Genomic DNA, 12,352 nt, shown 5'->3' with positions numbered 1-12,352 from the left:
AATAAATAAATAAAAAATGGAGCACATTCATTATGTATGTCTATTATAGAACTAGTGAAAGTCTTGCCCACTATTGATCAAGAGCAGTCTCAGGATGTGTTCATTGTTTGTGAAAAATCATGATGTGAGGAAGTATGATAACTACATTTCTAAATTTATGTAGGATAGTACAGGCTAGATTGTAGATTGGCTGAGAAAGGATGTTTTCTGAACTTGCATGACCTTACAAAATGTGTTGTGTTAAAATGAAGATATAGGCTTGGGTTAATAGACCTGCTTTTATGACTTCATATACCACATGAGTATGGCTAGTTATCAGTTTGGGCTTTTTGGTGTGTGTGTGTGTTTGTTGTTTTTCTTGTTTTAATAGCAATAAGAATGGTGCATTTCTCGATCATTGTTTGAGTATAATGGTCAAGAGGTGCAAAAGCATATACAACAGAGAGATAGGATATGACAAAAACCAGAACTTTTGCAACGTTGAATTTTTCTTTTAAATAATTGCCTAGTTGTAGCAAGGAAAATAACTAAACAGTGGATAACAAAAAGATGATAAACACATTTTTAAGAACTCTTGAGCAAGACCCTTAAGAAGACCCTTAAGAAAAACCCTTAAGAAAATTATTACCTCTCCTATGAAGAAAGGCTGAGAGAGCTGGGGCTGTTCAGCCTGAAGAAGAGAAGGCTCAGGGGGTGATCTTATTGAAGCTTTTCAGTGCTTGAAGAGGGCTTAAGCCCTCTTAAAGATGGAAAGCAAATTTTTGCTTGGGCAAACAATGACATGACAGGGGGGAAATGCTTTAAACTAAAAGAGGGGAGATTTAGATTAGATGTTAGGAGGAAATTCTTCACTCAGAGGGTGGTGAGGCACTATCACAAGCTGCCCAGAGAAGCTGTGGATGCCCCATCCCTGGAGGGTATCATGGCCAGGCTGGATGGGGCTTTGAGCAGTCTGGTCTGGTGGGAGGTGTCCCTGCCAATGGCAGGGGGGTTGGAACTGGATGATCTTTAAAATACCTTATAACCCAACCCATTCTATGATATGGTATGGTAAGAATTCATGAGTTAAACTATTGGTAAGCTCTGTGTGAGAATCATGATAATGGCAATAACAAAACTAAAGAAAACAAAACAAATTAGTCTTTTAATTGTCATAGGATTGCGTAATAATGAGGAAAGATTCTGTTTCAGCACCATTTCCAGAAGATTTGAAATGTGTAAAATGCTGGATCTCTATACTTCTGAAAACTATCTTGGACTGTCTCAAAGAGCAAACAAGAATGGTGTTGGAAGCCAGTATGCTAGAGCTGAGGATTGCCTTATCATAAAGTCATACTACCTACATAAGCCTTTTTTCATGATTCGTTGTGTACAGACATTCTGGAGTATGGACTGGATGTGCTAGGGTACACATTTTCTCAATCCTGTTCTGTTTGTGATTTCACCTGGTTGGGGGATCAGGTAATGGACAGGACAATTCACCGTACCACCTCTTGTATACTGCAATGTTTAATGCCTAGGTAGGCATTCCTGTGCAACCATCCCGGAAATATAAAAACAGGACAATAATGAATGGAAGCATACTGTTAAGGGAGACTGTATGGGTTGGACATAGAATACAATTAGCTATTATGCCACATGGTAATAGGCATTGGCAATAATTGAATTCTAAGACTATTAGATATTCACTTGCATATTAAAAGCACACAGGCTTAAGCTGAAATTAGGGCATCAGCAAATACAGAGTCAACTAGAAAAAAGCTACAAGCCCCTAAGAGAAATTAGAAGCAGAGATTCTACATCCCCAAAAAAGTGTTCCCATTGTAATCTTACTAGCGTCCCACAAAAGTCCTAAATCTTTATTTTCAACTGAAACATGATTGGACTTGTAAATAGTATGAATTACTTAAATAGTATTATTTATATATTTATAAATATACTTGCAGATAGTATGAAGCTAATTCAGTACCAGCCAAGCTGATAGGTCTTTTCTACAGTATTTCTCACAAACTCCATGGTCTAGAGAGACATGTATTAGTTGGGCATCTCATGTCGTGTGTTTGTTAATGAGCCCTTCCCTAATCTAAGGACTGGGGACCAAATGAGAGAGGGAGAGTGCAACAGTCAGTGTGGATCCAGCCGTAGATTTATTCTTGCTGCAACAGATGTAAGCTGCTTCCTTAAAAGCCACTTTACATCTTTGCACTGTGGTCTAGAACCTCTTTCTTATTTGCTTAGATGCAGTGCTGGCCCAGTCCACATCTGTGCGTTTATACTTAACCTATTGAACCCTTCTAGAAAGTGAATTAGCAACCATACGTACTGCTCAGAACTAATAAACTAAGTTGGAAACACACTGCTTCCTAAGAGAGCAGAAAGGGCTTTTCTGATAGCAAGAACTACTCCTTTTTAAAAGAACAGAGTGTGGTGACACGCCCTTTGTCATTTCGTCAAACCAGATTATAATTGTCACAAATTTTGGCTGATGCACAGAAAGCATATATCATATTTCTTGGAGTAGAGCTAGCACTGGAAAAGATATGATTACGTTTCCACAGCACTGCACTTAACTAACACGTCCTGTCAGATCTGAGCTGATGTTGCATCCCAGTCACAGATGTTTTTCCCACCAAACTGTCTGGGCACCTAACTCAGGATTCACTGTAGTTGTCTCAGGCTGCCTTTCTATAATGCTAAATATTATCCATCTGCTCTCATAACCTATTTTCCTGCCTCTACAGTGATAATATACAATTCCTTAACATCAAGAGTTTTCATACATAATTTAGTTTGGGTTTGTTTGCTGCTGATGGGTAGCTGGGGCCTTCATGCTGAACCATTATAGCTGAGAAGTTGTAACCCATAGAATATCTTAAAGATGCACAAATAACAGTTTTCTGTTTTCCATCATATTATGCTTCTTGAGACTTAATTTAGCACTGACTTTACTTTTCTGTAGTTTGTCTCTGAAATCTTGCAAAAGAAGTATGTAAAACTACACTGAAGGTTTGTTGTTGTTGTTGATTGTTTTATTTAAAAAGAAAAAAAAAAGATTTTTCAGAAAGCTTTGAACTTGTAGAATTGACTTTGGAATCTCTCCCTTATTATGTTGCAAAAATCTGCATAACATTCCTTCTATTCTGTAAGAGGAGCAGAACTATGGCTGTCCAAATGAATATGTCATTTATACAGGTACTCGTTTCCTAATATTGGATATACAGTAGGATTTTACCAAAAATAAACCACCCTTCCAAGAGCTAGAAAAATGTCTCTCTTCAGGAAGACAGATTTTTTTCCCAAAAAGCAGAAGGATTTCACAATCAGAAAATTTTAGTCTATGTTTCTGCATTTTGAGTCATACTGTAGGAAAGACACAAAATAAAACCAAAATTTGGTAGGGTCTAGTGGCATGTTTTTCTCTATATGTTTACAGATATACACATGTGATTTTTAAATGTCTTAGAAAAAAAAGTCTTTAATGGCTTCTATGGAACTAAAGCAGTTTGAACTCAAACATGCCTTTAGAAGCATACTTGCCTTTAGAAAAATGCAAAGGTATGAAAAAGAACTATATCAGCATGATAATTGTTTTTCTTCCTCTCTGATGCTACCAGTTAGGTCTGTCTGGTCTGTTCAAGAATGGAAGCACCCACACAGCCATGGAATACCATCAGAGTGAAGAACCCAGGAACAACCTCTACTTCAAGTTCAAAATGAGGCTCCAGAGGACAAAACAATTCAAAAATGTTTAGAATGAACTGGGAGTATGGGCCAGCTAAATGTGGGCTGTCTCTGCTTTTTCCCCTTCAGAATGTGAACCTGGGAAAAATTGTCTCAACCAAATTTCTATCAGAATAGGTGCAAGTGTATATGTGAAAATACTTGTAACTTGAGAACTGAAACTGCTGGGGATCTCATAGGAAGCAGGAAACAGGAAGCAGAAGTGTGTTTGACATTCAATTTATTTAGATTGATTTTATACAGCAATGACTTTAAGTCTAGCAGACCTCTTGAATAATGTTTTAAAAGTTATTTTCAAAGACTGTAGTGTGTGTTGTGTCTAACCATGCTCATAGAGAAGCAAAACTCTTATGAAGCTGCACTGAGAAGTTCAATGAATGAGCTTTATATGAGAAAGAAACATCTCTCTAGATTATTTTTTAAATGTAGGCATGATGTCTGAGTCAGAAAGAGAAAACGGTAGTTAAAGAGTAGCCCTTTTATAATCACATATTATATTGCAAACAGCCCTCATAGGGGTGGAGGTAGAAGCACTTAATTATGTCCAGCAACCTTAACCACACGAGTGATATCCTTTCCGATGTGTCATGACCACAGCACTCTAACAGCATGTGAGCCCTAAAGAACAGACACACACTATATACTAGTTCTTGAAAGATAGTTCTTTTTTGTTAGTCTTTATTTATTTATTTATTTATTTATTTATTTATTTTCTGTTATAAAAGCATGATGTGTCAGAGACAAAATCAAACAGTTGGAAATTTGGGCTTCTTTAAAAAGGCCAGGCAGAAGAAATAAGTTTTTTTTTCCCTCACTTTTTTTTTTTTTCCCTTGGAAAGTACGGTTTCGTTTCATTTTGTTTTATTTCATTTTGTTTCATTTCATTTCATTTATTATTTCATTTCATTTCATTTCATTTCATTTCATTTCATTTCATTTCATTTCATTTCATTTATTTCATTTCATTTCAATGAATTATTCTGTTCCCTATGTGTTCTGCAGCAGTTACAGCCAAATGGCTATTCCTTTCCCAACTTAATTCATGCACCTTTTAAAACATGAAAAATACATAGGTAACAAAATGAGAGAGGTGCTCCCAGTCAGCCTGTGGAGTTAAGGAACCACTCAGGTTGCTAAGCCCATTACTTGGGTATCTTAGGAGAATTCCGGCAACTGATTGTGTGATATCAGGATTCACAAGATCCCAAAGGTACATACAGGTTTCTTCATAAAAAATGTTAGAAGAAATAGCAGATTTTTGCTGTGATTTTGACTGCATGAAATCATTTTATTTTTATTTTTATTTTATTTATTTTTTGTGTGTGTCAGATTTCAGGTATACAGTTGTAAAATCTCATTTCCTAAGTTTCCATTATCTCAGCTTAGCTCATTCATATTTAAACACTTGGAAATCTGTGATGAGCGTTGTTTTGGACATATTATGTATTCATCTATATGCATCTGTGTTACTATAAGGCAGCAGTAGGTTATATTCCTCTAGGGATAGCTGATTTACTTTTTGAGACTTCCTACATCCACACACACACACACATGCTCGGATTTCCCAGCATCATCTGTTTGTTTCTGTTCTCTCTCTATCTATAGCCATAATTTATATATTCTTAATGTGTCATATCTGTAATTCTTGCATGACAAAGAAATGGGCTTTCATCTTTCAGTAGAGTGAGTGTCAGTGAAAGGATAGCATAGGTTTTTGAAAAACTGTACTACATTAACACATGATTTAAGTGTTACTGCTTTGAAATTCTGTCTCGTTAGTGGCACCAAGTACTGCATTAAACCAACTAAGACAAATAACTTATTTTGTATTGAATACAATGAAATACATAAAAAAGCTATGAGAGAACATCAAGTGTACTTTTCAATGTGCTGAAACAATAAACATCTCATTCAGCAGTTCTTCAAAACGTAATAATATGAGCCCACAAAATAAGCTTCTGATTTATTTTTTCAACTTATTATTATTTATATAGCACCATAGGGACAGATGACATTTCAGACATTTATAAAGCAAATCCCCAGCCTTGTGGGTGTAAAGCAAAACATGACTAATAATAATATAGTGGTGTGTGGGTAGGAACAAGGTGAAAATAAAAACTAAAAAGAAAAAAGGAATGAGACCTTACCTAAAGAGGGTGTATGTAATCAAATGTATCTACTAAGTATGGACACATGCTTAGAAATACTAAAGTAAAAGAACATTGAGGTCACAAACTTAAATAATTAAAGTTAAGAACTGCTAGAATTTAAGGTCATGTGCAGAGTTTTAAGTTGTCCTGCTTCTCTGCATATATCTTCTGATATTGCATGGCCCATAAGCCATCTTTTCCAGGAACCCTGACTCATGGCATGAACAAGATTCACTTGCTCTGACAGTGACTCAGGTTGGGTGGAGATGAGTTCTGCTGATGGAATTCCGGTGAGCGCAGGCATTTTTAGCCTAAATGGACACTTGAAGAATGAGGACTTGCCTGTGGAGGGGTGTGATACTGTACATACATGCACAAGTTTAAAGCACAATAACTGTGCATGGAGCCTCCTCTGTGGATACCTTCCACTGCAACTGAGAGAGTCTGTCAGTGTGTTGGCTCATCATACTTTTGGAGAGGAAAGCCCTTCTTCCTGCCTCCCCCTCCTCTTCCCTTTACTGGGAGGGTGGCTAAGAGTGCCCGCACGGGGCAGCAGGGAGGACAGCTGATGGATTCCTCGTCAGCTCTCATTATAGTTACCACACAGCACAAAATATCTTCCACTCAAAATACTCCATGACATATATCAAATACTTGTTTCACTTCACAGAGTTGTTAGAATTCATTACTGAATAGGTCTAAATATTTTTTGACATAGACAAAGGTACCTTTATTCCAGTGTTTTAAGGGCGTCAGAGAAGCTATATCTGATAAACTTTAAAAATGAAATTATGAAAGAATCAATTTTATGCAGGCACTGGAGCATGTAAAAACTCAGTGAGGGGTCATGGTCTGAAGATGTTATAAGCAGCTGACGACAGGGCCTTCTGGAAAGGTCATGAACTTCAGCTAAAACTCTATCTGCAGCATTTGCATCATTCTATTTTTTGTTTATACTCGCTGTTCCCCAAATGCCAAAAAAATGTTCAGAGATGATTTCAGGGCTAGAAAGTAAGAAAGGGAGAAAGATAAATAAATGTTTACCATGATTTTTGTTAATTCAAACATTCTTTCTTGTTTTAAGAATCTTCCTGAAAATTCTTCTTGTTGATTTAAGGATCTACAAGAAAACTTGTGAACCATGTGATCAGCTGAACTCTTTCATCCCACGAGTTCGAACAGAAAAGAGGAAATGTGTATGTCAGGTAAAAATGAGTAGCAGATAAAATGCATAGTTGATGACTGGTGGCTTATACGGAGTCTCTATCTGGGAAAAAAAAAAAAAAAAAGAAAAAAAAAGAAAAAAAAAGGAATATATAGATAATGAAAATCATTATTTCCACAACAGGATTTAACTGATAGCCCAGTTGATGGAGAAAATAGAATGATGGAAAGTAGGATCTGTGTACACCGGACACTTAAAGTGATTGTGTTTTACCTGAGGCACAATATCTGAGTAATGTTACGAAGCTAAAACAATGCTTTTTCTGTAAATCAGTTTATAAGCACCTTTCCCCAGAACTGCCAGTCTAGCACTAATAATTGCTGCCACGTCCATTCACACTTTCTCTCCTTTTGAATTACTTCCTAATGGATGACAATGCTGGATAACAAGGAATCAGCTGTAGAATGTTAAAAATATTGGATTAATTTGACCTAGGGTCTAAAATTATTTTTTGAATTCACACTTCAGTCAATTTGAGATGGCACTATACAATATTTTGTTATGAAATACTAATTAATTTTGAAAAAGTAAATAACAATGTAGAAAAGCTAGCTGCTGTGCCAGGGAGGATTCCCAAAATGTCATTCTGATCTTACCATAAGTTTTACTCAGTCACAGTAAGAGGTAATAACAGAAAACTGCCTTCTCACTGCACCACACAATCCTTAACTAAGCTCTGGTGTGAGAAAAAGATTGCCTTGAAAATGTCAGTGAGGCAGAGAGCTTTATGAGACAACAATGTTATTCACCTCAGTAAATCTCTGCTGCTCTTTTATCTTGAAAATGTGACAGCTGAGATAAAAAAGTATTTTTCACACACTTGCACAGAAAGAGAGAGAGAGTGAAAATAAAAAGCTATAGTAATAAGAATCTCTAAAATATAATCAGACCCTTCCCTGCTGGAAAAAGTGCAGGAACTCAGCTTATAAAGAGTATGAAACATTTACACTCAGAATCATGGCAATCCCATAAGGATCATATCAAGGTGATGCTTTCATCACTTACAGGATTTTACCAGATTGAGGAACACAAAAGCCTTTTTCACTCAAAAAAAGTAAAAGTCTCATTTTCCTTACATATTTATCTCTATGCCATTACAGTTCATATATATCTTCCAGCTGTGATACATGAACTTGAAAATCTTTGGGAAAAAAATCCTCATTATTTGGTTTCAGGTCAGTCTGTGCCCATGGCTAACCAATGGTACAAATTGGAAGCTCCACAGTTTATATCAGTTACTCAGAAGTAATAGCACAGATTCCTCCTAAGAGCACATACTTTTCAAGGATTTCATCATATGAGCAATGATGTCTTGAAAGATTTTAAGTAAGATTATTTTTAGTATATTGTAACTCTATTTAATATCGTTTTCCAGGGAAAATTCTCAGCAGACTTTGTCAGGTTTCCACATTTCAATGACTTGAAGGGCTTCCCAGAATCTTTATTATTTTCTGGTTTTTGTTTCTGTAGTAAATTCTGTTGTGGGACTGTCTCAGTTAGTGGAAATGGTCCTGTCTAATCCAGTAGTCTTTATCTCCCAGGCTATTTCACAGTAATCTATCTACATACACAGAGACACACACATGCACACACAGTCACATGCATTCCTGCATGTGTGCACACAGGCACACACACACAGACAAACACAGATGCACACACTTAGACACACACATGTGCTCCCTCTATTTTTCTTTCTTTTGTAGGAATCAGAACAACAGGGTATCTCCTTCTTTCTGATCCATGGCTGTAGTAGTTCCTTCCTCCTCGTATCTGTGACAATATTAGAGGTGTCCAATCTTCCCCCAAGGTTTGACTAACAGCTAACAATGCAAAAAAACTGGTGAACTTTGCATGCAATGGAAAGTGATAAGCTGTTGGCCAGCTGCAACTAAACTGAGCTAAACTAATATGACAATAATAAGAGAAACTCAGACATCATTTACTGAAAAGAGAACAGTAGGCTGAAGGACATCAAAAGACAGCGAACAGGGTGGTTTTGGTTCAGCAGAGTTGCTGTTGGCTTGAAATTACCAAATAAATGTGTAATGTCAGCAAAACCAGGGTAAAAAATGTAATGGGTGGCTTTGTTTATTTGGAGGGGAGGCATATATAAAACAAGGAGCAAGGGGGTTGTTTGGGAAGGGGGTCTCTGTAGAGCAGCCCTGACCTTCACTAACTCAGTGGCACAGGACAATAAACCTGTTGTGACCATACTGTGTATATCTGACTTGCTTCTGTGTCTGTCTTGCAGCTAGGGCACTTTGCTTAACTTCAGTGAGGGGACACCACGGAGGCTGCAGAGGACGGTCCAAGCTTTCCTAAGAGTCATTGAATAACTTCTGCAGTCCTTACCTCATATGCTTAGAAAGAGAGGTGTGGATGATTTCTCAGTTACACAGAACTACAGGTTGCTACTCAAATGACAATGTAGAATATGGAGCTCACACTATTATTGTTTCTCTGCACAAAGTATTTATTCAGTTATGCTTGAATACAAAATGTGCTTAATAAAAAGGCAGGGAATATGAAGCTGGGAGGCACTGTGAGTTGGAAAGCAGTATTACAATTAAAAGTGGAAAACAAAGTGGAGAAATGCTCAGCAAAATTGAATGAAAATTCAAGAAGAACAAATGAAAAGAACTATATATAGGAAGGAGTACCAATGGCAGAAATGGGGGACAACAGTCAAATGGAGATAGTAGTTCATCTGAAAGTGACTGTGAGGTTACATTTGATACCAAGTTCAATTGGAGTTAACAATATCATAATACTACAAAATATCCCAATTATTGCATTGGAATTTTTGAAGAAAATGGCCAACAAAGTATGCAAAATCCTCCTTCTGCTTTAGGCAGCATTACTAAAGCTGTGGTTGAAGTGCCTTTTCCAGCTCTGGGCACATGTGTTTTCAATAAAATATAGGGAAAATGTCCAGAGCAGAGAGATTCAGAAATTGTGCAGTTAACAGAACTGGTCGGAGGTCTGGGAACCAAGCCTTGTGGAACTGTTAGCATAAAGAAGACAAGAGAAAACATGATGGTAACCTTTTTATAATACAGGGGCTATTAAAATAAATAAATAAATAAATAAATAAATAAATAAATAAATAAATAAATAAATAAATAAATAATCTGTTCTCCCTGTCTCTGAAAAGTGGCAAGGACAAGAAATAAGGTGCATGAACTGCAACAAAAAAAGGCCTGGTTACAAATGAGGAAATTCATTTTAATAAGGAGGGCAGTGAATAGTAGTAGAGGGAATAGATAGTGTGGAGAGGTCGTGGAATCCCTGTTTCTGAAGGTCTTCAGACAGAAACAAGCCTCTGGCATATATCTCCTATTATCCAGTGTTGGGAAGGAAGACAAACATAGATGCCCTCTCATTGGTCTTTCTAGGCCTATTTTTCTACAAGTCTCTGCAAGAGAATATACTAGATTTTATCTTCTATGGTGAATTTGAGATGTGTGCAGATCCATGCTAGTTTGTTTTATGTTTCCAGCAAGTGGTCTGTAGAAATGTGTGTAGTAAGAACTCATAACCCCAGTCATAGGCAAATATTCACAGTCCTTATTAGTTTTCTGATTCTACATGGAGTAGATTTTGGCCTTTATTTTTCACAAAAAGTTATAGCCTGAAAAAATAAAATAAAATAAAATAAATTTAAGCCGATATGGTCACCATTATTCAGAAATTAATAAATCATTATTCAGGAAGAAACTGCATAAAATAAGCTGGAAAGATCTCTGCTACTGGAAAGATCTCTGCCACTTGAAACAGGTAGCAGATTCCTCCTATTGTCATCATATATTCCAGCAATACTTGTTCTGGTGTCCTTAACTGCATTTTTGAGAGTGAAGTTTTGAAAGCTGAATGACAGCTATACTTATACAACTTCTGAACAATAAAGTTGTAGTCTTGACATTACCCACAGTATAATTTAAAGGTTTCAGTTTGCCTTAGTTTGCTTTTAAGCTGTTTCATATCAAAGGAAATTAAAGGCCAAGGACACAGGTATTGGACGTCAGTAGTCAATTTTCATAAGAAGTTATTATACTAGTATATTTTTAAAACTATAGAGAAAAAGAAGGGAGCTTAAGAGCCTGACTAACCAATTTAAAGTAATTCTGGGAAAATCTACAAGTAAACTAACTGAGAAGTATTTTAAGGGTAATCTTATGCTGTGTGACTCTTGCTTGGGCACTCAGGCTGTCTTTTGTAGGTTTGCCTTCCTCAGCAAGCTAGCACAGCCTTTGCTGACTGCTCTCACACCCTGATATTTGGACTTCCTCAGCACTGTGGTATGTTTTGCATTGGTTCCTTCCCTACTCTGTTCAGTAGCCCAGATACAACAGTTTATGCATGGCTTGTTTGGCAAATAAAGATTTAAATATGAATTCCACCTAGAGTTTCAGTAACATGTTCAAAAGTGAATACAAAAAAAAAGAGAAAAACAGTTTACTTAAAACAAAATATTGGGATTACTTTGTTTCCAAACATGTTTACTTCTTGATCATTTTGGGGGCACCAGTGATGCCTGAGATGACAAAAATTAAAACACTCCAGACACCTGCCCGTTGACACTCATACTGAAAACACCCCCTAATTTCATACAAGCCAGTGGTATGTCATTAGAAGATAACAATTTGATGCTGAACATTGTTGAAGATTACATGGTGATGCTCTCATTACCCATTTGTTATGAATTCTTGAAACATTTCTCCAGATATCCCCCACACCTCACATAGTTCCACAATCTCTGTTACATACAGATGTGATTTCCATTGTCTGCAAAGTTCCAAAGTTGATATAATGCATGGCTAGATATTTTGAATTAAAATGGTTTACTATGCCTGGGTAAAAAGCTGTTTCAGTAGGAGGACAATTCTGACTGACTGACCGTGTCAGGCTTGAAAACAGCCTACCCAAGGGAACTAATTTGTGATATGTTAGGGTGCAAATTCACACTGTACAATTCACACCCTGCATGAAGACTCCATGTTAATCCATAACACAGAGAAAGGGTGAGAGTCCTCTCATCTAATTTCACACATCTTTCACCATCTAAATGGTTTGTATATTTAGTACCAGTTGGTTATCTAGACTCCAACCAAGGACAAAGACACTGTTGAAAGATTATTAATTTTATAGGAAGGTAAGTGTCCAATATAAATGGAACAATTCCTCTACTGGATTTCTCCCTTCTTTTCTCTCTGTAGACTGTGGAGGCAGCTTAGAA

This window comes from Anser brachyrhynchus, assembly GCF_964034855.1.
Source record: "Anser brachyrhynchus genome assembly, chromosome: Z".
In the NCBI taxonomy this organism is placed as follows: domain Eukaryota; kingdom Metazoa; phylum Chordata; class Aves; order Anseriformes; family Anatidae; genus Anser; species Anser brachyrhynchus.
This window is presented reverse-complemented; position numbering follows the sequence as displayed.